At 44.6% G+C, this 25791-nt stretch overlaps 1 long non-coding RNA gene across 1 annotated transcript in view; it reads left to right on the top strand.

Annotated features, from left to right (window-relative positions):
- Window positions 1–12517, top strand: part of LOC138299343 (uncharacterized) — a 36870-nt gene extending 24353 nt beyond the window's left edge. The window contains exon 3 of the long non-coding RNA XR_011204738.1: window positions 9709–12517. This is a non-coding gene — a long non-coding RNA (uncharacterized lncRNA). The remainder of the gene's footprint in view (window positions 1–9708) is intronic.
- The last annotated feature ends 13274 nt before the right edge of the window (window positions 12518–25791 follow it).

Genomic DNA, 25791 nt, shown 5'->3' with positions numbered 1-25791 from the left:
CGCAATATGCAAGAAGTGCTTTAAGAAAATCACTATGTGTTAGATTCAGAGGTCTACGAGGAGCACAACACGACTGACAGGGACCACTCAGGTCGATTCACAAGCAAAAGTACCCTTACACAAGGTAGAGGGGTTGGGGCACGCCTCTAGTGTCGCCAGTCTCAAGGACAAAGCTTCTGAGGTGGCAATGTCCTCGGTCAGGCTGCGGTGAGTCACACTGATTGTGCTGAGAGGGGCTGGGGTGTGATGACATCGTCGCTGCACTCGGCGTTACCCTTGACAAAGTGTCAGGTCGGGGGCGTCAAACTCGCTAGGTGTCCAGCCTAGAGGTGGTCGCTTCCCACCCACAGAGTACAGGTCCTCACAGCATGGAGCGCCTGTCTGGGGAGCGCAGGGCCAGGTTCCCCCAACGTGCTGACTCCCACAGACAGGAATGCTTGCCTCTTGCAGAACAAAGCGCTGGTTTCAGATGAATCAAAGCTCTCAATCCTTTGTTCGGGGCAGCAATGAATATTGTCAGTACCAGCTGTTGGACTCAGAGTCCCAAGGCAGCCTCAGTACGGCGAAATCTTTGATGGCCCTGGGACTTCCAGTAACAGGGGAAAAGCCAACAAGCCCTTGTAGTTACTTTAGGTTAAGAGGTTGTGGTTGTTCAGTCCTTCTGACTTCAAGAGGCAGCAGGCCAGCCCAGCAGAACTAATTGCAAAGAGGCAGTCCCTCCTGATAGCACAGCAAACAGCAGGCAACAGGCCAACAGAACAGAACAGTTAGCGAAGTAGCAGTCCCTCCTGGCAGCGCAGCTCCTCTTTTTGGCAGTGTCTTCTCAGGTGAGGAACTGAATTGGGGGTGTCAGGGGTCCAACACTTACACCCAAATGTGCCTTTGAAGTGGGGGAGACTTCAAAGAGAGGCCTTTGAAGTGCACGAGGCCCCTGCCCTTCCTTCCCTGGCTCCAGACACTCTACAGGGGGTTATGCAGCCCTTTGTGTGAGGAAAGACACAGACCTATTCAGGTGTAAGTGTCAGTTCTTCCCTCCCATCTAGCCCAGGAAGACCCATCAACCTGGTGATGGGCCAGCAGGATGCAAATGTCACACCTAAGCTCCCTTTGGGTGTGACTGTCTAGAGAAAATGCACAAAGCCCAGCTGTCATCCACCCCAGCCACGTATTCAAAGGCAGGCAGAGGCACTGAATGGTAAAAGTAAGAAAATTGCATCTTTCTGAAAAAGTGGCATTTGCAGACTTACAATTTAAATTCCGATTTCACCATAAATTGTGATTTTAAATTGTGAGTCCAGAGACACCAAACATCAGATTTCTATCTTTTCCAAATTGGAAGTTACACTTAAAGGTTGCTTCAAGTTAACCCAGATGTTGACCTATGGGAGAGATGGGTCTTGCAGTAGTGAAAAACTAATTCAATAGTTTTTCATTACCTGGACATGTTAAACATAAGAGTAGATGTTCAACTTTTTAAATACACTGCGCCCTGCCCTTCGGGCTAACCAGGATCTACCTCAGGGGTAACTTAATCCTCACTTGACACTGGTAGGAGACAGTTTCTCCATTTGGATGTAGCCCTCAGTATTTTTCCGAGACTATAGTGATTTTTTATGGTCACGTTTGTTTTAATTTAGGTAGAGCACAGCAGGAATTTTATTGTAATATAAATAGGTCAGTGTGTGATTTTAAACGTTTTACGGTTTAACCTTTTGTTTTCCTCGTTTTTTTCTGCCTGGCTCCTGGGTCACCTCCGGTCTGTGTTCAGAGGCCGGTGGTTGCGGAGGCGGGGCAGTTGTTGTGATATTTGTATGCTGCATTCCCTTATGGCAGCATTTCCCTAGGGATGCAGCTATAATTGGTAGCCATCTTTCCTCCTTTCCTTCGTCACCGTAACATACGCCATCTTGGAGGTCAGCGCTCTAAATGCCTGACTCTCCCATTACCGGCACCAGTGAAGGCCGACGATGCTGCAGCCGCGCAGCGGACGTGCCAGGCACGCCTAAGGCAAGCCCGTCTGTACCCGTCGCCGCCCAGCCGGGACCAGGGGCCAGTAGTTATGCCCAAAGCAAGTCAGACAGGATAACGTATGACCCGGAATTCTTATACTCTCTCAGACCCACCCCACCTAATAGAAATAAGGAGTGTGGGACACCAGATGGGACCAGTTTAGACCTTCAGGGGGTACCAGAAGGAACTGCTCACACTAGGATCTCCCCTCAGAATTCCCCCCCAAAGTAGGTTTCTTTTGGCTAATTGCAGATCACTAGCTGCCCACAAGCTAGATATTAATCTTCTTCTGGATACGCAGAAACCGACAGCATTGTTCCTAAACGAAACATGGTTACACGAGGGTTTAAACAATCGATCAACAAATTTATTAAGCGCGCTAATCACCTGCTAGGGTCTCAAGGCGCTTTTGGGGGTGGGGGAGGGAAAAAAGGGGGGGGGGGTGCCGAGTTGCTGTTCAAAAAGCCATGTTTTTAGGTGTTTTCTGAAGGTCAGGAGGTCCTGGGTCTTGCGTAGGTTGGTGGGGAGGGAGTTCCAGGTCTTGGAGGCAAGGTAGGAGAAGGATCTACCTCCGGAGGTGGTGCGAAGGATGCAGGGGACTGTGGTGAGGGCGAGGTCAGCCGATCAAAGGAGACAAGTGGGTGTGTGGAAGTTCATTCATTCGTTGAGGTAGACTGGTCCAGTGTTGTGGAGGGATTTGTGGGCGTGGTTGAGGATTTTGAAAGAGATCCTTTTGCTGATGGGTAGCCAGTGAAGGAGTCTGAGGTGGGTGGAGATGTGTTTGTGGCGTGAGACGTTAAGGATGAGCCGTGCGGCTCCGTTCTGGATCAGCTGGAGTTTCTGTTAAAGCCTGACTGTGGTACCAGCGGAGAGGGCGTTTCTATAGTCTAGTCTGCTGCTGATGAGTGCATGGGTGACGATTTTCTATGGGGATCCATTTGAAGGTCTTATGCAGCATGTGTAGGGTGTTGAAACATTAGGAAGTTATAGAGTTGATTTGCTTGGTCATGGAGAGAGAGGAGTCTAAGATGATGCCGAGATTGCGTGCGTGGGTGGAGGGTGTTGGGGTGGTCCTAGGGCAGTGGGCCACCAGGAGTCGTCCCATACTGTCCTGTTTGGGCCGAAGATGATGATTTCGGTTTTGTTGGAGTTGAGTTTGAGGTGGCTTGCTGTCATCCATTTGGCAGTGGCGAGGAGTCCGGCGTGGAGGTTTGTCTTGGCGGTGGTGGGGTTCCTGGTGAGGGAGATGACGAGCTGGGTGTTGTCTGCGTAGGATATGATGGTGATTCCGTGGGGGCAGAGGATGTTGGAGAGCGGGGCCATGTAAATGTTGGAGAGGGTAGGGCTGAGGGAGGACCCTTGGGTGACCCCGCAGATGATCTTGGTTGCTGGGGACTGGAAGGGGGAGGCAAACTTTCTGGGTTATTTCGGCGAGGAAGGAGGTGAGCCAGTCCAGGGCCTTGTGTCGGATTCCTGCGTTGAAGAGGTGTGTTCGGAGGATTTGGTGGCAGACAGTGTCGAAGGCTGCGGAGAGGTCCAGGAGGATGAGTGCGACGGTCTCGCCCTTGTCAACTCTGGTTCTGATGTCGTCAGTGCAGGTGATGAGGGCGGTCTCAGTGCTGTGGTTCCAGAGTGGGAGGTGTTGAGTGCGTTGTTTTCCTCAAGGAAGTGAGACAGTCGGGCGTTCACTAGCTTCTCAGCGACCTTGGTGGGAAAGGGGAGAAGAGAAATAGGGCTGTAGTTCAGGACCCGATGTTTCACTGGCCCTGACCAAGGACTATTCAATCATTAGGGTTGATAGAGTGGGTGGGAAAGGGGGCCGAATTGCTATCATTTCTAAGGATATGGTCAAGGTGACCTCATGTCCCCTTGATATTCCAGACTGTGAGAGTCTACTTTTCTCTTTCCTCTTAACTCCCAGCCTTAGCTTCTCAGGGGTTCTGATTTATCGTCCTCCGGGATCAGCGCAACGTTTTATACTTTCATTTAAAGAATATGTTGCTGATTTAATCTGTAATAAGCCTAATTTTACGATCTTGGGGGATTTCAATATACATGCAGAAAATGAGGATAAGGCCATAGTACAAAACTTTCTATCTGACATGAGGGCCTTGGACCTCACACAACTAATTACAGGTCCTACGCATACTAAAGGCCATACTATTTACCTGATTGTCAGCAACATAGCTACCTTAACGTCTCTACCACCTACCCCTTTAGCCTGGTCGGATCACTTCTTAATTTCTTTTAGTCTTCCGACTATGCAATCTGGCAAATCTTCGTTGACCACATCCTAATCACAGAGACGGTGGCATATGCTTAAGGTCACTGAATGTTCTAACATACTAGCTAGGACTAAACCTGCCCTGAATGGGAATACGAGCAGTTCCCTAGAATCTCTGAATAAATGGATTACTAATAGTCTGTATATTCTGATACCCTACACAGCAATATGTGGGGTCCCCTGTAGAAAGAAAAGGGCAGCCTGGTTCTCCTCACAGTTGCAGACACTGAAAAGAGACTGCAGAAGACTGGAAAGGAGATGGAGAAAGTCCTATAGTACTTCTGCAAAACAAGACTATAGGAAGGGTATCAGACAGTTTCACTTGGAAATCAAAGCAGCCCAAAGACTCTATTATACGGTAATAATTGAACAGAATGCCAACTCTCCCAAAGTAATCTTTCAGCTGCTAAAAGAAATTGCCTCCCTACACTCACAATCGGGAGAGGTAGAAGCCTCCTACAAGCATAGCAATGATTTATGCTCTTTCTTGCAGGATAAAATTATCGACATTTACTCAGCTTTTCAGATTGATCCCATCAGCCCTCAAAACATGGAGGAACAACCTTTCAATGGTACATCTATGTTATCAGATTTTCCCCCTCTATACCTTGAAAGCGTTGTACGATCTATGGGTACTCTTAAATCAGGATCCCCTCTTGATCCTGCGCCTCCCTCAATCCTAGCCTAAGGATCGACAATAATAGCGCCCATTCTGACTGAGCTATTGAATCAGTCATTGGGAAACGGCATTTTCCCCTCACAATGGAAACACGCGATTGTGAAACCCCTCCTCAAAAAGCCTAACTTAAACCCTTCAATTATAAATAATTACAGACCGATTTTCCTGTTACCAGCTTTTGCCAAAATACTAGAAAAACATGTCAACAGTCATTTGTCTGCGTACCTTGAAGACAACAGTATTCTTCACCCCTCCCAAATGGGTTTCAGACCCATGCACAGTACCGAATCGGCATTGACCGGAGTAATGGAAGAGGTCAGACGGCAACTTGAAGACGGCCTGGCTTCTGCAATCGTGCTGCTTGACCTCAGCGCCGCATTCGATACAGTAGATCACAGTATTTCACTCCAGAGGATGAGGGAGATAAGTCACAGGGACTGCGCTAAGTTGGGGTAGTGAGTTTTTAAATACACAATCATTTCAGGTACTCGATGGATCTTTTTATTCAAGATGTTTTAACAGTAGATGGGGAGTACCTCAGGGTTTTTCTCTCAGCCCTTCATTGTTTAATAGCTATATGTTGCCTCTTGCTAAGGTAGTCGAACCCTTTGGCCTCTCCTTGATATCATATGCAGATGATACACAATTAGTGGTCTCCTTGACCTTAGGACAGAATTCATTGGAATCTTCATTTGGTCCTTGCCTTAGGGCAATATCTAACTGGACGTCCGATTGTAAACTTAAACTTAATGGAGATAAAACAGAGGTCATGTTTTTGGGCTCTCAAGCCCTATTAAATTTCTCTCCTTCGGTCCTGTCTCTTCTTGGAGATATTCCAGCTCCCAAGGAGCATATTAAGAGCCTTGGAGTCTGGCTTGATCTGTGGTTATCTATGGATCAGCAGGCAAAGAAAGCTTCGGCCATTTGCTTTGGCATATTCAGACTCCCTAGGAAGGTGTTCAAAATTCTTCCGTTCGTGGCAAAGAGATTAATCATAGAGGCATTGATCAGTTCACGCCTAGATTACAGTAACGCCCTTTTTCTCTGGTCCCCAAATTATGTGAAAAAGAGACTCCAACTGGTGCAGAATACTGCCGCTAGACTGCTTTTTAATATACCTAAACACAAATCAGTCAAATTGGCATTTTTTTTACTCTGCACTGGCTCCCATTGGAGCAGCGACTAAAATTCAAGGCTTCATGCTATATACACAGGTCCTTACATGCTAAAGGGCCTCCACAGCTGCGCTCCCTGGCCACTTTCTATAAGCCCACGTGACATCTTAGGTAATCGTCAGCTGCCCTGGCGGTAATCCCCTCTGTAAAAAAGGCCATATGGGGGCGGAAGGTCTATGTCACATCTAGGCGCTAAACTGTGGAATTTGCTACCTCTTTCCTTACGTCAAACTAACCAGGAACTAACCTTCCGGCGGCTACTGAAAACATGGCTATACTGATCCTTTTGTATGAAAGTGTTATGGAAGATTTGTTGAAGCGCTGGGAGGCTCTCGGGTAGCTATGCGATATATACATTTGTTAACATATCATAAAAAGGTAGGTCTGGGTCTAGCATATGGGTGTACTTGCCTGGTCAAAATGTCATTTTAAAACTGCACATACAGGCTCTGCAGTAGCAGGCCTGAGGCATGTTTGAAGGCTTACTGTAGTGGGTCGCAAAATCAGTGCTGCAGTCCCACTAGTAGCATTTATTTACAGGCCCTGGGTACATATATTGCACTTTACTAGGACTTACACATACATTAAATATGCCAATTGTGGATAAGCCAATGTTACCATGTTTAGAGTACAGAACGCCTGTACTTTAGCAGTAGCCAGCAGTGGTAAAGTGCTCAGAATCTTAAAGCCGATAAAAACGAATTCAGGAAAAAGTGGAGGGAAAAGGCAAAACATCTGGGGATGACCCTGCAAGGAGGGCCAGGTCCAGCACCCTCCATTCCTGTCCTACAGCCTCCTGCACTGCATCTCTTGGTAAAGATCATGGCACCGCACAACCAGTGTATTTGTCTGACCAGAACTACATTCCAAGACAGGAAAAGAATCTGCCAAAAGGATCTGGCATATTGGTAAGAATGAATGTGAGAAAAGGTTCAATCTGAGAGAACAAAACAAGGATACAAAAACCCTTAACTTTAACAAATGAATGAAAACAGTGTGTAATCTCCAAAGACATCCAGTGAAGCTAAAAACGCCTGCTCCAAAACAAGGTTTAGAAGAAAAATTAAAGCCTCACAAGGCAGCAGAGTGTTCAGGGATCTCTGCTTTATGAAGAAGAAAGTGAACCAGCTAACTGACCCTGCTGAGTATGATAGGAAAGTGCAGCCCTGCAGATGGCCAAGCACATTGTCTGTTCAAGCCTCAGAACTTGTTTTCTTAGCTCAAACAATTTCAAAATTAAAATCCTCACTGTGAGAATAACTACTTTTTGAAGAATAAAATCGGCTCTCTAAAAGTGTGCATACTTGGTATTGCAGGTTGTGCACAGACACACACACACACCATACACTACTCCTTTTCTGAATAAATAACACCAAAACCATTCTTATGAATCATACATGTTGAACCCTTGAGCCCATAGTAAATGTTTGTGGGGACATTTGGGTGGGGAGAGGTTGGAGTGGGGGGGGGGTTTAGGGGAGGGAAGGAGCAGATACGGTCTGGGAGGAGGGAGCACTGAATGCTCCCTTCTGCCAGAAAACAAAAAACATTTGCAAAGCCAATAGGTCTTGCCTATGCAAGAGGTATTTGTTTTGCCAATGTGTTTTAGTCGTGCTGCACACCAGCATGGCTGCTGCTCAGTGTTACTAAAAGTTAGTGGCGTAGAGGAGAGCATTGTGGAATGGAGTGTCACAGAGTGGAGTGTAACAGAGTGGAATGGCCTACCATTTTGGAGTGGCGAAGAGTGGAGTGGACTGTCGTAAAGTGGAGTGTTATGGGGTAGAGTGGAGTGGGGTGTGGTAAAGTGGAACGGAGAGTCGTGGAGTATAGAAGAGACAAGTAGTGTAAAGTGCTGTGTTGTGGAGTATGTGGAGTAGAGTGGTGCACATGGGTGTAGAGTGGAGTGGTGTAGAGTGGAGGGTCGTGGAGCAGAGTTAAGTGGAGTGTCAAAGCATGGAATGGCATAGAATGCCATAGTATTCCTTAATCTCCAAAACTCATTGATGACATTGATGCAGCATCTGTCTTGTACTTAAATGTGGGGTTGCATACCATTGGCATAAAACTGACACTCTACAAAGAGACTTTGATGATGTGAAATAGAGCTGGTTGATGTAGAACTATACAGGCAAGAAACTATAAAATCACCTAATGGAGAGTTCACTATATACCACAAAGGAATGTCTTGATGGCAGCATATTGAGATCCATGGTGTTGAATGCAGAGGATAAGCCCAGCATACAAAACAAGTACGGCTGAATGACCATCATTCATAAATCTCAAAGTATCTTCCAAGTACTGTTTTGGGGTTGTTCCATAAATTGAAGGCAAACCGAAGAGGAGATATGTAGGGATGTTGGTTAGTAAAACACTGCAATTGGTTAATTTGTATGTTTTCCACCAATTTACTTATGATAAGCTGAGTAATTAGAGCAATTTTTATTATTTGTTTGGTAAAGCACATAAATAATCCAGAGGGCCTTCTCCCGCTAAGGGAAGGAAATACAACAACACCATTCGTCAGGGAGTAGAGAGTCAGATATTAGCAGAACGGCCACGTTTTTAATTTTTTCCTAAAGGCCTAAAATTAAAATATGTTTTAACTGAGAACCGGAGGCTGCTCAAGACTTTTGCTACTACAAAGGAGAGCACATGCCCCCCATTCTTGGCTTCTTGATGGATGAAACCATAACTAGTAAAGCAGAGGAACATCTGAGGACCCAGGTCCGATGGTAGAGTTTGAATGTGTCTTTCAGGTCAGCAGGTCCAGAGCTGTAGATGGCCTGGAGAACAAAACACAATTCAATTAAATTGGCAGCATTTCTTCACTGGAACCAAGTTAAGACCTCTTAGCTGGGAGGTGATAGAAGCAAAGACCAGCAAATTAAAAATAAGCCTGGCAGTTGAATTTGTAGAATCTGTAGTTGATGAGTTAAATATTCAGGAAGATCCAGATAAATTACATTGCCATAGTCCAGGCAAGATGTGATAAAGACATAAACTATAGTTCTTTGAACTGTCACTGGAAGTAAAGGGAGAAGCTTTATCAACATCCTCAAATTAAGGCGTGTGCTGGAGACTCAGCTCATTTGTCCAGAATAGACGAGAATGTCTATGTTTTTGGCCTGGGGAGCCTGAGCTTCCTCAAATTAAAGTGGCTGCTAGAGACCCAGATGATTTGTCTTGAAAAGAAAATAATGTCTTCATTTTTGTCCTGGAAAGCCTTAGCTTGAAAGAGACCTAACTTAGCTGGCCATCAAGAAGAAGACTAGATTACAGATTGCTTGCTGAATAGGAGAATCTCCGATTAATCACTATCGACTCTTAAGGAGTTGTTGCTCATCAGCTGGGAGACAGTGCTGAAGCAAGAACAAAACTTGTCACATGTTAAGTCAACATGGTCAAATATGGGCACAATGATGGGTGTGCGTCAGAATATGACACACCATCAAAGGCAAAAGAGCGAACTAAGGATGCAAATGGGTAGATATAAACATTAAATCATGGAGGGCTCAGAGATGACGCTTGAGGTAATCCACAGGAAACTTTGTGTTTTTCAGATTTATTGCTCAACCTATGAACTGACTGGTTCAACAAAACGGTTTTAACCATCTGAGAGTGTCCTTGCAGAGTCCAAGATGAAAGAGTTGTTTGAATTAAGAGAAGGTGAGAAACTATCGAAATCTGATGACAGATCTTAGACAATTAGTGTAGAAGAGGGTTTCTTGTCTAGCAGCATCCTGCCATCATCTGTAATTGGTATAGGGGCAGATTCAGTACTTTGGATTGGGATGAATCTGGACTGTGACGTATCAAGAAGGTAACTGTTTTCAAGATAAGTGCATAGTTGACTGTGAGCAAATAGGGTGCACTATATGGTGAGTGTGTGACCTCACAGTTTAATACATTGACCAACCCCCTTAGGACCCATGGGATTCGTGTGTCAAACTTCAGCTCAACCCTGGGTAGCTGTGGCTCTAAGCACCAACAATTTCACAAAGGAACAAGTGTAAAGCATTTAAATAGCACAAAAACAATTGAAAAAGAAGTCGACAAGACGCCAAAGAAATCGGACAGCCATGTTTAAAAACAGACTGTATTTTTATGTATAAAAACAGAACGTATTTTTATGCATTTTTAGACACGATGACCAGGCTGTCTACCTAAAAAATACAGCAGCCCCTCTCCCAAGTGTTCCCCGTTTGCCCTTCAAAGGCGACTTCACCTTTGAAGCTTGCCTTTTGGGTTAACACCTATGTGCCGTCCTGCCTGGGGAGGTAAAAAGCATGCACGGAATCCTCTTTAGCAGGGATACTGTTTACCTAGGTAGACAGGCTGGCACTAGGGACAGTGAAGGAGAAGCCAGTTGTGAAACAGGTTTTCCAGGGACATGTAGCCTCCTTGGTAGTTACACCTCTGGGTTGGGTGAGGGAGCTCTACACACCAGGAAAGAGGTCCTGAAATATTGGGAGTTGTCAGAATGGTGCATCCAGATGGTCATCACTTTGCAGGAAGTGGTCATCAGGAGGTAGGGAACATGGTACACCATTGGTTATCAGCCGCATCATGCCCTGAGGATATTTTCTGAGCATAAGTAGGGCACCTTGAAATCAAATCTGACTGGACTGGAAAAAGGACCAACGAAGGGCCGAGAGGTTGTATCATCATGGACTGCCTGGTGTCTTGCAAAGAAGAGGGACTATGCCTGCCACGTCCTGTTCAAGGAGCCCAGAGTACAACCAAATCCAAGAGACTCCAAGGGCCACTGACGTACATAATTGGCTAATAGGGATAACTTCAGCCATTTGTCAGTTTGTTTTTTAGAAAATTGCCTTGTTTCGGCATAGTGAACACGATTTGACGTTTTTGAGCCAAAACTGGTAAAAATTGTTGGGGTAGAACTAGTGTTGAATAAAACCTGAGAAGGATGCCTCAGGAATGATTACAGGTACTTCTTCAGGATTGTCCAACTGTACTGTCACTTTTCGGAAACTGTTTCTTTGTTTGGTGTCTAAAACTGACCTTGGATCTCCATCTTTGCATTGTGTATTTATAGAATGTATGGAACTCAATAGATTTACTGGAAATGATTGGTATACAGTGTTTTAAGTATGTGATATTTCTGAATCTTCATGGGGTGTATTTATTGTTTCGGATTAAGACAGGCAATGAGTAGAAAACAGAATTTATCACAATGCTTGGCCACTGTGAGAGGTGAACAGTGATTCTGTTAGATTTTTTCAAAGTTTCCGTGGATTATATCGTTTCTAACATCCTGAATGAGTAAATATTAATTTGGACAAAATACCACTATTTCCTGTTTTGTTGAAAGACATGAAGCACATATTCAAGTAGGTTTTTTCAATGTTTTGACAACTATCAGTTGCCGGTTAAACTCATAAAGTAACAATGTGAGAAAAGTCTATGGGGTATCTTAAGCGCCTGCTAACGTCTAATGGATTTTTGATGAAACTCTCAAAAGATTGCTGTAGCTATAAATCACCAATCTTCTACAATAATTTATATTTTCAGGTGACTCCAAGTTTTTTGTATGTGTTTTTAATTTTCATAGAGTTTACTAAGGATTTTCTCATCTAACATGCCACAGATATTGAAGAAGAAAGGTTTGCACATAGGTATGTGTAGGTATGAGTTAGTGGAGAGAGCTTTTCTGAAACAAAATTTTGTGACTGTTCCTGAAAGATTATTTGTAAAGAGAATGTATGTTTAATCATGTTTAGATTACCTATTGTTAATGTAGGTCTCAATTTTAACATGGCTAACGTTGTTTGCCATCTTTGCACCATGTGGACATTATTATTTCTAGACAAGCGGAAGTTCTAATTATCAAATGCAATGTTACTTTACCTTCTTTCCTATGTGAAAAAATGTTTTATTTGTGGTAATCGTGGAATGTTTTAATGTATGGTGTGTTCAAAAGACACCTACAGAGTACAGCTTAATACATGTATCTCATCATGATACAGACAGTGTAAGTTTGAAGCACGTTATTGTACCATCTCGCTTTAATGTGCTTAGACAGCTATATTAGAACTGTGTATGTGTAGGAGTGAAAAATGTTAGAGTTGAGTTTTTAATGTAGAGCAAATTTCATCAGAGTTGTGGGATTCAGACTTTGGATTAGAATTAGAAAACAGCAGAGCAGAGTTGGAAATTTCAGAGTGCTCTCCCAAATGAGAGAACTAATTTCCTTTGTCTTTCCCTTTCAGGTAACTCCATGCTGGTTCGTCCTTTGATATATAAGATTTCGATTTAATTTTATATTGCGGATTAATCAGAGCATACACATTTTGCTCATTAAATGTTACTAACCTGAACTTTTGCTTTCTGTAGACTATTAACACTTAATAAACCTTCATAATTTAAAACTGAAATACACTTTGTCCTTGTTGTGGAGTCAAATGTGCTTCACACTTTTTTTGAATGTTTTGTTTTGTTGACCAATCTCAGTTGTGAAACTCGATCCATCTGAGGACATTATGGTATCCGAATTTCCTAGTTCATGCCACAGGAAGGAAGGAAGATGGCGAGAAGCCTGGAGGCTCAGTGGAACAAGGGAGGATCAGAGAATATCTCCACTCACAGATGGGCCCTTGAAATGCATTCTTAAACAGAAGGTTATTTTGTCCTAACCAAAACAGATTGGTTCACTGAATAAGTCCTGCTGGTGGAGATGCTGAAAACCTCAACGTGAGGGCTATCAGTGCCAATGTTTAGCAACACCAGAAAGTCGGGACATAGTTTTAATTCAGCGAGCGAATACCTGGCATTCTGTGGCTGGAGATCAGCACCCTTACTTTGTCTAATGCAAGAGTAAGATTATGAGATATAAAAAATACGTCTTATCACTCTTGAATTCAGTTGGGCCCAACATGTGCATGCGTAGCCTGATCCTGTGCTCGTGGCTTATGGATGGCACAGGTGTGTTCTCCGCCTGTCTGATATTAGTCTGGAGTGCTACAACAAGCACAGTAAAGAATCAAGGAATTAAGCTTCAAAAAATGAGTAAATGTGCAAGTCTTACCGAACATCTCATCAGTTGCCTCTTGGCATGTAACACTTTGGGCACTTACAAAGGGCATTTTTCAAGACTGAAAATACTTAACTACATCCAAACAGTCCTTCCAACACTCACATAGAATTGCTTAATTCATGTCATAATCAGAAGCACCAAATTTCACCCTAGTGCTTTGTTGTCTGAGAATTGCTAGCCGATCTGAGTAACACAGACCCCAGAGGTTGCTTGATTCCTGCTGCAAAGTGAATTTCATTCATCCAATATGCAGCCCATGTGCAATATGTAGTGAATGGTGCTTCAAACTACAACAGTAACACATGTAATTGGTTATACTGGTACCTATGTAATTACTTGATTATACTGATACTATGTTCTGAGCAACAATTATAGTTTCTGCGATATGAGTACATCTATTTTTTTACTGATCTGACCCTCACTGAACAGACCCCATAAAGTATCCCCACAAGAGCAAAGTGAAATAGTGTAGGATAACTGGTAATTAGGAGTCATTAATGGTAAGTGGCTAATGAAACTGAAGCTGAAATTGAAACACAACCTCAAGAAAGATCTGATTTCAATGGGAAACCAGCCTTCACAAAGCTGATACTGCCAAATGTAGGACTGGTAATGGCGTATCAGATCCACAAGGGATCAATCGGGATAATAAAAAACGAATTCATACGTTAGACACAAACCCATTTCACTCAAAGAGAAAAGAGACAACCTCTGCTCTAAATGGTGGAAAAAGAAGGAGGGGGATACACTTTCTCCCAAGAGGGGAGAGAGGGAGGGAGAGGGAGGGAGAGGGAGAGGGAGAGGGAGAGGGAGAGGGAGAGGGAGAGGGAGAGGGAGAGGGAGAGGGAGAGGGGGAGGGGGAGGGGGAGGGAGAGGGAGAGGGAGAGGGAGAGGGGGAGGGAGAGGGGGAGGGAGAGGGAGAGGGGGAGGGAGAGGGAGAGGGAGAGGGAGAGGGAGAGGGAGAGGGAGAGGGGGAGGGAGAGGGAGAGGGAGAGGGAGAGGGAGAGGGAGAGGGAGAGGGAGAGGGAGAGGGAGAGGGAGAGGGAGAGGGAGAGGGAGAGGGAGAGGGGGAGGGGGAGGGAGAGGGGGAGGGAGAGGGAGAGGGAGAGGGAGAGGGAGAGGGAGAGGGAGAGGGAGAGGGAGAGATACTGAATAGAGCAACAATAGCCTCCCCCCAGGCCCCAGGGACTGGACTTTAGTTAACTTGCTCCTTATATAGGTTCCTCATGGCTGTTGCATATGCTGTTGTGATTGGTTTCTGGGAGATGGTGTTTCATTGGTTGCTAGCTCCAGGGATGCATTTATGATTGGAGGATAGGGCTAGGATTCTGGTTGGCTGTTGGTACTAGGGCTGTGATTGGTGGATAGGGCTAGGATTCTGATTGGCTGTTGGTACTAGGGCTGTGATTGGTGGATAGGGCTAGGATTCTGATTGGCTGTTGGTTTCTAGGGCTGTGATTGGTGGATAGGGCTGGAATTCTGATTGGCTGTTGGTACTAGGGCTGTGATTGGTGGATAGGGCTAGGATTCTGATTGGCTGTTGGTTTCTAGGGCTGTGATTGGTGGATAGGGCTGGAATTCTGATTGGCTGTTGGTACTAGGGCTGTGATTGGTGGATAGGGCTAGGATTCTGATTGGCTGTTGGTTTCTAGGGCTGTGATTGGTGGATAGGGCTGGAATTCTGATTGGCTGTTGGTACTAGGGCTGTGATTGGAGAATAGGGCTAGGATTCTGATTGGCTGTTGGTTTTAGGGCTGGGGCTGTGATTGGGGGTCAGGAAATAGGGCTGTGACTGGTGATTAGGGCTGGGCCTCCCATTAATTGGCTAAATCAGGGTTTAAAATTGGATTGGCTAGGGTTAGGACCAGCTTCTTATTGGCCAGTAGGGCTATAAAAGGCTAGGATTCAGGGCGTCTGAGCCCGGGCGGCGAGGCAAAGGGCGGAGAGGACAAGGGCAGTTGTCTGTTTGGGCCTGTTCGGGACAGGTAGGGACTAGGGTCTAGGGCCAGAAATGCTGCCCAATTCCCATTCCACCAGGAATGGTTTCTGCCCCAACACATCCCTCAACATGCAAACACATTATCTGCAAAGATATCCAACTCATGCATCACAAACCGACCATAGACATATTACATTGCCCCACCACCCAACACAATACCCTACATACAACACATATACACATACACCCCATAACTACTACAGTCAAACACCTTCATACTCACAGCAAACACTACTCTGTCCCCTCCCACTAACACTACCTGCCACCACCCACACAATACAAAACTACAACATACAATTCTCTCAGTTTCAGTCTCCCAGATACACACTCTCTACACATACTAACCAAAAACACTATCCGCTGTTCGCTTCACACAGACCGCCTGAACTCATAACAATGCCCAAACCCTGCATTCAAACACATCATCTACACACACTCTTCCCCTCTGCTCACCAATTACACACTACCATACAATCCCCACATTTCACTCCACCACACATATTATCTCTTCCAGTCTTCTCAACTAATACTCATCTCCCTGACACACATCCACCACCTCATATACACCTCATACATTCATCTCCAAAACACATCAACACCCCATCTAACACTCAAATTCCACTTAACAGCACTAACACACATACAAGTCCCTCACCAAAAACAACTACACCAATAGCCCCTCTCATTATTCCACAAAAACAATACCAACCACAAACATCAGCACATCAAAGCAACACAAACTTACATTACACTCATCATCATACCCACTCTCACCCCCAAGACTACACAAAGGATACAAATTCCACCCTATCTCCACCCCTAACCCCCCAACCTTCACAAACACCTACCACAAGCACCCCATCCCAGCAACCTTCTTTCAGTCGCCTCTCCTCCATTGCACAATTTAGAGCCTTACATCATGATCCACATGCTCCTCCACCACCCCTAACCCATACTCCATCCACACTAAACAGACGCAAACAAAATAAAAAACATGCCACTCATAGCAACCTTGCATCCCCTTGTTTGTTTCATAATAAAACTACCCTACAAAAAACACTACACTCCTCATGGCTCTCTCAGCCACCAAGTTCACCACCCACACACACAGACCCAACAAAATGCCTCCTTAACCTGCTGGAAGAGGAACACTATGTTGAAAAGCAAGACTATTGGGAGCCTCAAACAGTTAATACAACTAGCAACACTCCTGCTTCAAGCTCACATTATACTACTTACCCTTCTACTAAACAAAACAACACCACCACTAACACACCCTATCTAAACTGCCAGCTCATAAATGCTCGATCACTCTAAAAAAACAAGCACCACATCTACGACCTTCTCACAGACACACAACCTGACTTACTATTCATTACAGAAACCTGGTTGGGAGATGACATGGCACCAGTATTGCATGAAGCCCTTCCTCCAGGCTATCAAACCATCACACAAAACCGTATAGGCAAGAGAGGAGGTGGACTAGCTATTATATTCAAACAGGCAATAAACCTCAGTAAAACAGACATCTCCATACAAGGTTGTGAAGCCCTCCTTACCAGATGCCACCCTACTCCAACTTCCACCTGTAACTTTCTCCTCCTCTACAGACCTCCACCTAACAACTCCACTTTCCCAGATTCCTTTCTTGACATAGTCTCAAACCTTATTACACTATACTCCAATCTATGCATTCTTGGAGATCTAAACATTTGGTTTGACAAACCCAATATGCCCCATCCAAAAGCTATCACCACTGGCCTACTCGCATTGAATCTACATCAGATTGTACACAATCCCACACACATCGCTGGTCACATCCTAGATGTAATTTTTGCAAAGCCTGAACTTGTTACTATTCATAGCATTACACCAACCACCTGGTCAGACCACCATCTGATAACTTTCCAACAGACAACTCCACAAATCAACACACCCCACAACCACTTACATACATACACCTATCGACCATGGAGAAAACTCAATTTGGATCACTTAGAAACACAACTAACAGCAAACACAGATCTAGATACAATCAATTCTGTACCTAAACTTTATAAGTGGCTACAGGAAGCTTTTGATGTCCTAATACCACTCAGAAAAACTAAACATGACAAAAGAAAACCAACACCTTGGAGAAACACAGAACTTAAAAAGATAAAGAAACAAATCAGAAAGCTGCAACGGACCTGGCTCAAAACAAACAATAGTCAAGACAAACTGCAGCTACACAAACTTAACAGGATATACAAATCATCAATCAAAAAAGCTAAAAAAAGATACTGCTCAGACAGAATTCTAAATGCTCAATCTACAACCAAGGAATTTTTCAAAATTCTCAATGAATTTCGAAAACCCACATGCATGGAAGGAAGTCATCCCACCACTCAAGATTTCACAAACAAATTGGCAACTCACTACACAACCAAGGCAGACACATTGGACTCCTATTTAAAACAGAAGAAAACCATCAGCACCAACCCCTTTACTAAAATACCCTTTAAGAATAAACCATCCCAACCTCTACAGTCCTTCAAACAAATATCCCAGGATGAATTTATGGATTTGGTCAAAGCAAGCAGACCTTCTGGTTGCCCTTCTGACCCTTGCCCACCACAGATCTTCAAGAACATCCTGCTATCTACTTCCGCTGCCACACCTGTAAGAAGAATCATCAACAACTCTTTAACTTCAGGAACTTTTCCTACAGACCTGAAAAAGGCATACATACGACCATTATTAAAGAAAACAAATCTAGACCCACAAGACCCCAACAACTACAGACCTATCACAAATGGACCTTTCCTGGGCAAATTGATAGAAAGAGCAGCATTCGCCCAGATGTCACAATTCATTGAAGACAATTCTATACTTTCAGACTCCCAAACTGGATTCCGCCCAGGAAGAAGCACTGAATCGGCACTCATGGCAATCTGGGACGATCTTAAAAACACAGTTGACCGAAATGGAGTTGCTGCACTACTTCTCTTGGACCTCTCAGCTGCCTTTGATACGGTTGACCATGACACCCTAACTCAAAGACTCCACGAAGCCGGCATACAAGGGATTGCGCTCGACTGGATTACTTCCTATCTCCAAAAAAGAGCGAATATCATCCACTCACCCCCCTTCTCATCCGAACCCTACCCCACAAAAACAGGGGTCCCCCAAGGGTCAATCATCTCACCTTTGCTTTTTAACATCTACATGATATCTTTACCAGAACTGATCAATGATTTCCATCTCACATGCTACAACTATGCTGATGACACACAAATACTACTTCAATTAGAAGACCCCAAAAACATTGAAAACTCCCAAATCTTCAGTTGCCTCAGAGCCGTTGATCAGTGGATGACCTGGAGCCATCTCAAACTAAATACCTCCAAAACTGAAATACTCATATGTGGTGACTGGAAACATTATGACCCTCTGTGCGTCTGGCCTGACGATCTCGAACCACCTCCTCAATCATCCAAGGAAGTGAAAAACCTAGGAATCACCATGGATTCCAAACTAACAATGAATGCCCAAGTAGACAAATTAGCACGCACAAGCTTCATCACCTTAAAGACTTTACGACGCATTTTCCCTCACCTCGGATTTCCACACAAGGTGCAAGCTACTATCTCACTTGTATTATCCAAACTGGATTATGCCAATAGCCTCTACCATGGATCATCTCTATCTGTTATGAAAAAACTACAACGTATCCAGAATTCCGCAGCCAGGCTACTACTACATATAAAGCCGCAAGCCCACATCTCCCCTGCCTTGAGAGCACTACACTGGTTACCCGTTGCCAGAAGATGCACTTTCAAGCTGCTTTGTATCACCCACAAAGCTATACATGGAACAGGACCGCTTTTCATCAGAAAAAAAATTACCAAATACATCCAACAAAGAACCCTCCGCTCAAGACTGGCACCCCGCCTTAGAACACCACCATACAAGAAAAAGACTGTAGGTGGTACATCCTTCTCCGTCCAAGCAGCCAAACTATGGAATTCATTACCCCCAACTATAAGAGCCACAGATAACTTTCTTGTTTTCAGGAAACTACTCAAGAGTTGGCTCTTTCCTTCATAACCACCTTTTTCAAGCAACTACGAACTGCATATGCCTATGTGGATAATTATTTTTTCCAGATTATATGTATATTTCTATTCATTTATAGTTTCTTTGGAAACTAAAGCAAGGCTGTGCGCTCAGAGATCCCATAGCAGAAAAGATCTAGAATCCATCCTGGAGATGAACTGTTGATGTACTGGAGCGTAATCTGTATCTGACTGAGATGCGCGGGTTCTATCTTCCTCTGCTGGAGACACAGAGTAGAAGGTTCTCCCTTTATAAAGCACCTGTAAGCTCCGCCCGCTGAGTCACGCCCGTCCACCCTCGAAGTAGGTAAAGGAATTCCCGCCTTTTTTACCAGGATGATGGACAGCTTTCCAAAACGACCCCAATGCGTTTACCGCTGATTCCGGTGGTGCGTTGTTGATGCTCAGAAGCACGAGGACATCTCCACAAAGACGCACTAGTAAAAATCACATTGCCAAAGGCACACAAGGTTGCTGGAGACGTTTACCCCGTGGCCCATCACGTACCCTTAATTGTACAATATAAACGGGGCGTATAAAACATGCTAGGTAACGCTTACTGACATACTCGTAGAAAATATTCCGGTTGGGTAGGCCACAATACTCTTTTTACAGACACTAAACCTCAACAGGAAGCACTTAAAAATATAAACGTAGCAGGTGCCCCAGTTGAAGCTCAGCTTCTGGAAAGGACAAGCCACCCTAAGTCTTGGGCTTGGCAAAGATAAAGCAAGGCTGTGCGCTCAGAGATCCCAAAGCAGAAAACAATCTAGAATCCTTCCTGGAGGTGAACTGATGATGTACTGGAGCGTAATCTGTATCTGACTGTGACGTGCGGTTTCTATCTTCCTCTCCTGGAGACACAGAGTTGAAGGTTCTCCCTTTATAAAGCACCTGTAAGCTCCGCCCGCTGAGCCACGCCCCGTCTACACTCGTAGTAGGTAAAAGAATTCCCGCTTTTTACCAGGATGATGGACAGCTTTCCTAAACGACCCCACTGCGTTTACCAACGATTCCGGTGGTGCGTTGTTGATGCGCAGGAGCACATATCCACAAAGACGCACTAGTAACAATCTCATTGCCAAAGGCACACACGGTTGCTGGAGACGTTTCTCCCTTGGTCCATCACGTAGCCTCAATGTACAATATAAACAGGGCATATAAAACATGCTCGGGAACGCTTACTGACTTACTCGTAGAAAATACTCTGGTTGGTTAGGTCACGATGCTCATTTTCCAGACACTGAACCTCAACAGGAAGCACTTACAAATATAAACGTAGCAGGTGCCCCAGTTGAAGCCCAGCTGCTGGAAAGGACAAGCCACCCTAATTCTTGGGCTTGGCAAAGATAAAGCAAGGCTGTGCGCTCAGATTCCAAAGCAGAAAACAATCTAGAATCCTTCCTGGAGGGGAATTGATGATGTACTGGAGCGTAATCTGTATCTGACTGTGACGCGCGGTTTCTATCTTCCTCTCCTGGAGAAACAGAGTTGAAGGTTTCTCCCTTTATAAAACACCTGTAAGCTCCGCCCGCTGAGCCACGCCCCGTCTACACTCGTAGTAGGTAAAATAATTCCCGCCTTTTACCAGGATGATGGACAACTTTCCAAAACGACCCCACTGCGTTTATCGCCGTTTCAGGTGGTGCGTTGTTGATGCGCAGGAGCACATATCCACAAAGACGCACTAGTAACAATCACATTGCCAAAGGCACACAAGGTTGCTAGAGACGTTTTCTCCCTTGGTCCATCACGTAGCCTCAGTGTACAATATAAACGGGGCATATAAAACATGCTAGGTAACGCTTACTGAATTACTCGTAGAAAATACTCCGGTTGGGTAGGCCACGATGCTCATTTTACAGACACTAAACCTTAAAGGAAGCACTTACAAATATAAACGTAGCAGGTGCCCCAGTTGAAGGTCAGCTTCTGGAAAGGACAAGCCACCCTAACTCTTGGGCTTGGCAAAGATAAAGCAAGGCTGTGCGCTCAGAGATTCCAAAGCAGAAAACAATCTAGAATCCTACCTGGAGGTGAATTGATGATGTACTGGAGCGTAATCTGTATCTGACTGTGACGCGCGGTTTCTATCTTCCTCTCCTGAAGACACAGAGTTGAAGGTTCTCCCTTTATAAAGCACCTGTAAGCTCCGCCCGCTGAACCACGCCCCCGTCTACACTCGTAGTAGGTATTGGAATTCCCGCCTCTTACCAGGATGATGGACAGCTTTCCAAAACGACCCCACTGCGTTTACCGACGTTTCCGGTGGTGCGTTGTTGATGCACAGGAGCACATATCCACAAAGATGCACTAGTAACAATCACATTGCCGAAGGCACACAAGGTTGCTGGAAACGTTTTTCTCCCTGGTCCATCACGTAGCCTCAGTGTACAACATAAACGGGGCATATAAAACATGCTAGGTAACCCTTACTGAATTACTCGTAGAAAATAATCCGGTTGGGTAGGCCACGATGCTCATTTTACAGACACTAAACCTCAAAGGAAGCACTTACAAATATAAACGTAGCAGGTGCCCCAGTTGAAGCTCAGCTTCTGGAAAGGACATGCCAACCTAAGTCTTGGGCTTGGCAAAGATAAAGCAAGGCTGTGCGCTCAGAGATTCCAAAGCAGAAAACAATCTAGAATCCTTCCTGGAGGTGAACTAATGATGTACTGGAGCGTAATCTGTATCTGACTGTGACGCGCGGGTCCTATCTTCCTCTCCTGGAGACACAGAGTTGAAGGTTTCTCCCTTTATAAAGCACCTGTAAGCTCCGCCCGCTGAGCCACGCCCCGTCTACACTCGTAGTAGGTAAAAGAATTCACGCCTTTTACCAGGATGATGGACAGCTTTCCAAAACGACCCCATTGCGTTTTACCGACGATTCCGGTGGTGCGTTGTTGATGCGCTGGAGCACGAGGACATATCCACAAAGACGCACTAGTAACAATCACATTGCCAAAGGCACACAAGGTTGCTAGAGACTTTCTCCCTTGGTCCATCACGTAGCCTCAGTGTAACAACATAAACGGGGCATATAAAACATGCTAGGTAACGCTTACTGAATTACTCGTAGAAAATAATCCGGTTGGGTAGGCCACGATGCTCATTTTTACAGACACTAAACCTCAACAGGAAGCACTTACAAATATAAACGTAGCAGGTGCCCCAGTTGAAGCTCAGCTTCTGGAAAGGACAAGCCACCCTAACTCCTAGGCTTGGCAAAGATAAAGCAAGGCTGTGCGCTCAGAGATTCCAAAGCAGAAAACAATCTAGAATCCTTCCTGGAGGTGAACTGATGATGTACTGGAGCGTAATCTGTATCTGACTGTGACGCGCGGTTTCTATCTTCCTCTCCTGGAGAAACAGAGTTGAAGGTTCTCCCTTTATAAAGCACCTGTAAGCTCCGCCCGCTGAGCCACGCCCCGTCCACCCTCGAAGTAGGTAAAGGAATTCCCGCCTTTTACCTTTTTTACCAGGATGATGGACAACTTTCCAAAATGACCCCACTGCGTTTTACCGCCGATTCAAGTGGTGCGTTGTTGATGCGCAGAAGCACGAGGACATCTCCACAAAGACGCACTAGTAACAATAACATTCCCAAAGACACACAAGGTTGCTGGAGACGTTTACCCCGTGGCCCATCACGTACCCCTAGTGTACAATATAAACACAAAATCGTTTTTGTAGTAGGTTCTCCCTTTATAAAGCACCTGTAAGCTCCGCCCGCTGAGCCACGCCCCGTCCACCCTCGAAGTAGGTAAAGGAACTCCCGCCTTTTTACCAGGATGATGGACAGCTTTCCAAAACGACCCCAATGCGTTTACCACCGATTCCGGTGGTGCGTTGTTGATGCTCAGAAGCACGAGGACATCTCCACAAAGACGCACTAGTAACAATCATATTGCCAAAGGAACACAAGGTTGCTGGAGACGTTTTACCCCGTGGCCCATCACGTACCCTTAGTGTACAATATAAACGGGGCGCATAAAACATGCTAGGTTACGCTTACTGACATACTCGTAGAAAATACTCCGGTTGGGTAGGCCACGATGCTCAATTTTTACAGAAACTAAACCTCAAAAGAAGCACTTACAAATATAATCGTAGCAGGTGCCGCAGTTGAAGCTCAGCTTCTGGAAAGGACAAGCCACCCTAACTCTTGGGCTTGGCAAAGATAAAGCAAGGCTGTGCGCTCAGAGATCCCATAGCAGAAAAAGATCTAGAATCCATCCTGGAGGTGAACTGATGATGTACTAGAGCGTAATCTGTATCTGACTGTGACGCGCAGGTTCTATCTTCCTCTGCTGGAGACACAGAGTAGAAAGTTTCTCCCTTTATAAAGCACCTGTAAGCTCCGCCCGCTGAGCCACACCCCGCCCACCCTCGAAGTAGGTAAAGGAATTCCCCGCCTTTTACCACGATGATGGACAGCTTTCCAAACGACCCCACTGCGTTTACCGCCGATTCCGGTGGTGCGTTGTTGATGCTCAGAAGCACGAGGACATATCCACAAAGACGCACTAGTAACAATCACATTGCCAATGGCACACAAGGTTTGCTGGAGATGTTTTTTACCCCATGGCCCATCACGTACTCTTACTGTACAATATAAACGGGGCGTATAAAACATGCTAGGTAACGCTTACTGACATACTCGTAGAAAATACTCCGGTTGGGTAGGCCACGATGCTCATTTTACAGAAACTAAACCAATAACAATAAAATACACACACACTCTTTAAACCTGTCTGACTAAGTATTTTTTACCCATGATTCTAATTATGTATTGTATGTGCATATGTGTGTTTTATTCATGTGTGTGTGTGTATAAATATATATCTATATGTGTATGTATGTGTATATGTTGTTTCTGTGCCTGGCATGTTTGTGGATCATTGCATGGCTCCTGATATCTATGAATTTCTGCTCTCTTTTTATCACACTTATCTACCCATCACTCTTATGTCATGTCTCTATCTAACTATCCTCCATTCTCACTCGGACTCATCCCAAATCCCTTCGACCACTTTCATCTCCTAAATATCTCTGCCTAAGCTCTTCCCCTCCACCTCCACATCTAACTCACCAAACCTCACTCTACCTCTGTGACCTCCCACACAACCCTACTAAATTCTCCTGCATTCTTCTCACCCTACTTCTATGCTCTCCCTAACCCATCCACATCCTCTTTTCCCTCCGCTCCCCTATTATTCATCTCAAGCCTTTGGATTGAGTAAATGAAGGATAAACTCCCAATTAACACTTCTGGATTTCTTTCCTCCTCCACCCCTCCATTACTCCAGTCAATCTAACTAACAAACTCTCATATCTGCAACTCAAATTAACTCATAATAATACTAAAACTGTACTCCTTATTAAATTATACTAATCCATCACTAATTCTTGTTGGGTACCGGAGTAGCGTGCTACTCATCGAAAAGCGCTTCGACGCCTCGTCAGGGGTAGTAAGCGCTATATAAATACGATTACAATTACAATTACAATTACATATATTTGTATATAATGCTAATATTTACCTTCTCGTGTAGTGTTTTGTTATAGTTGTCTGCTTAATTTGATAAAACACGACAGGCATCAAAGTATGAGTGCATGTTTATCAATAAAATGAATGTGGAAATTCTTTGCAAAACATCAAATAAATATGGATAAATACCAATATGAAGGCTAAAAAATAAATATGGATATATACAGACGGAAATGTTAAAAAAATAAATACCATAAAACCAGGAGCCCAATTCATAAGGCAGGTAAACCTGAGGACAAATTTGAGGCATATAGGCCAACAGCGTTCTTAAAAACATGACACAAACCCAGTTTGACAAATAGGCTTTCACCACACTTGCCCTTACATCTGTACGGACTCACACAAGACCTGGCAAAACTATACTTAGGAGAATAAAAGCAGTTAAGTTTGATATTTTACTCAGACTGCTTTATGTTTTCTAAGCTCTCCCAGTTAAATCCCAGACAGGGACAAGCATGAAAGACAGGCACTGACAATTGTACGGGGGACGGAGGAAGGGGCAAAGAAGGAGATCAAACAAGAGTTTCAAGGAGGGGCTTCAGAAACCATAGAAAGCCAGGAGGACTAGTACTGCCTGGTGTGAAAAACTATTATTGAGTCTCACAAGTGTTGTTCAAATGGGCCACCCACAAGTCTGTAAGACATTGGATACACATGGATGCAGCAATAATGGGATAGCACCATGGGCTATTCCCTGATTAAATAAAGCAGCTAGGTCTCCAGTCTGATATGTCATCAAAATATTGCGACCCACTATAGGAACTCTTCGCAAAGAATCAGAAATTCATGACGTTTCCCTACTTTTATGTGCCCTCTTCCGTAATCCAGAATTTACTCCACGATTAAGTAGGGAATACTTAGGCACTGGTCGGATGGAAGATGCCACACTATGAGAGATATGTTCATAAGAAGCAGGAAGGCAGCATGTTGGCCTCTCAC

The sequence above is a fragment of the Pleurodeles waltl genome, chromosome 6 (genome assembly GCF_031143425.1).
Source record: "Pleurodeles waltl isolate 20211129_DDA chromosome 6, aPleWal1.hap1.20221129, whole genome shotgun sequence".
Classification (NCBI taxonomy): domain Eukaryota; kingdom Metazoa; phylum Chordata; class Amphibia; order Caudata; family Salamandridae; genus Pleurodeles; species Pleurodeles waltl.
Note: the sequence above shows the minus strand (reverse complement) of the source record. Positions and strands in the feature narration are given on the sequence as shown.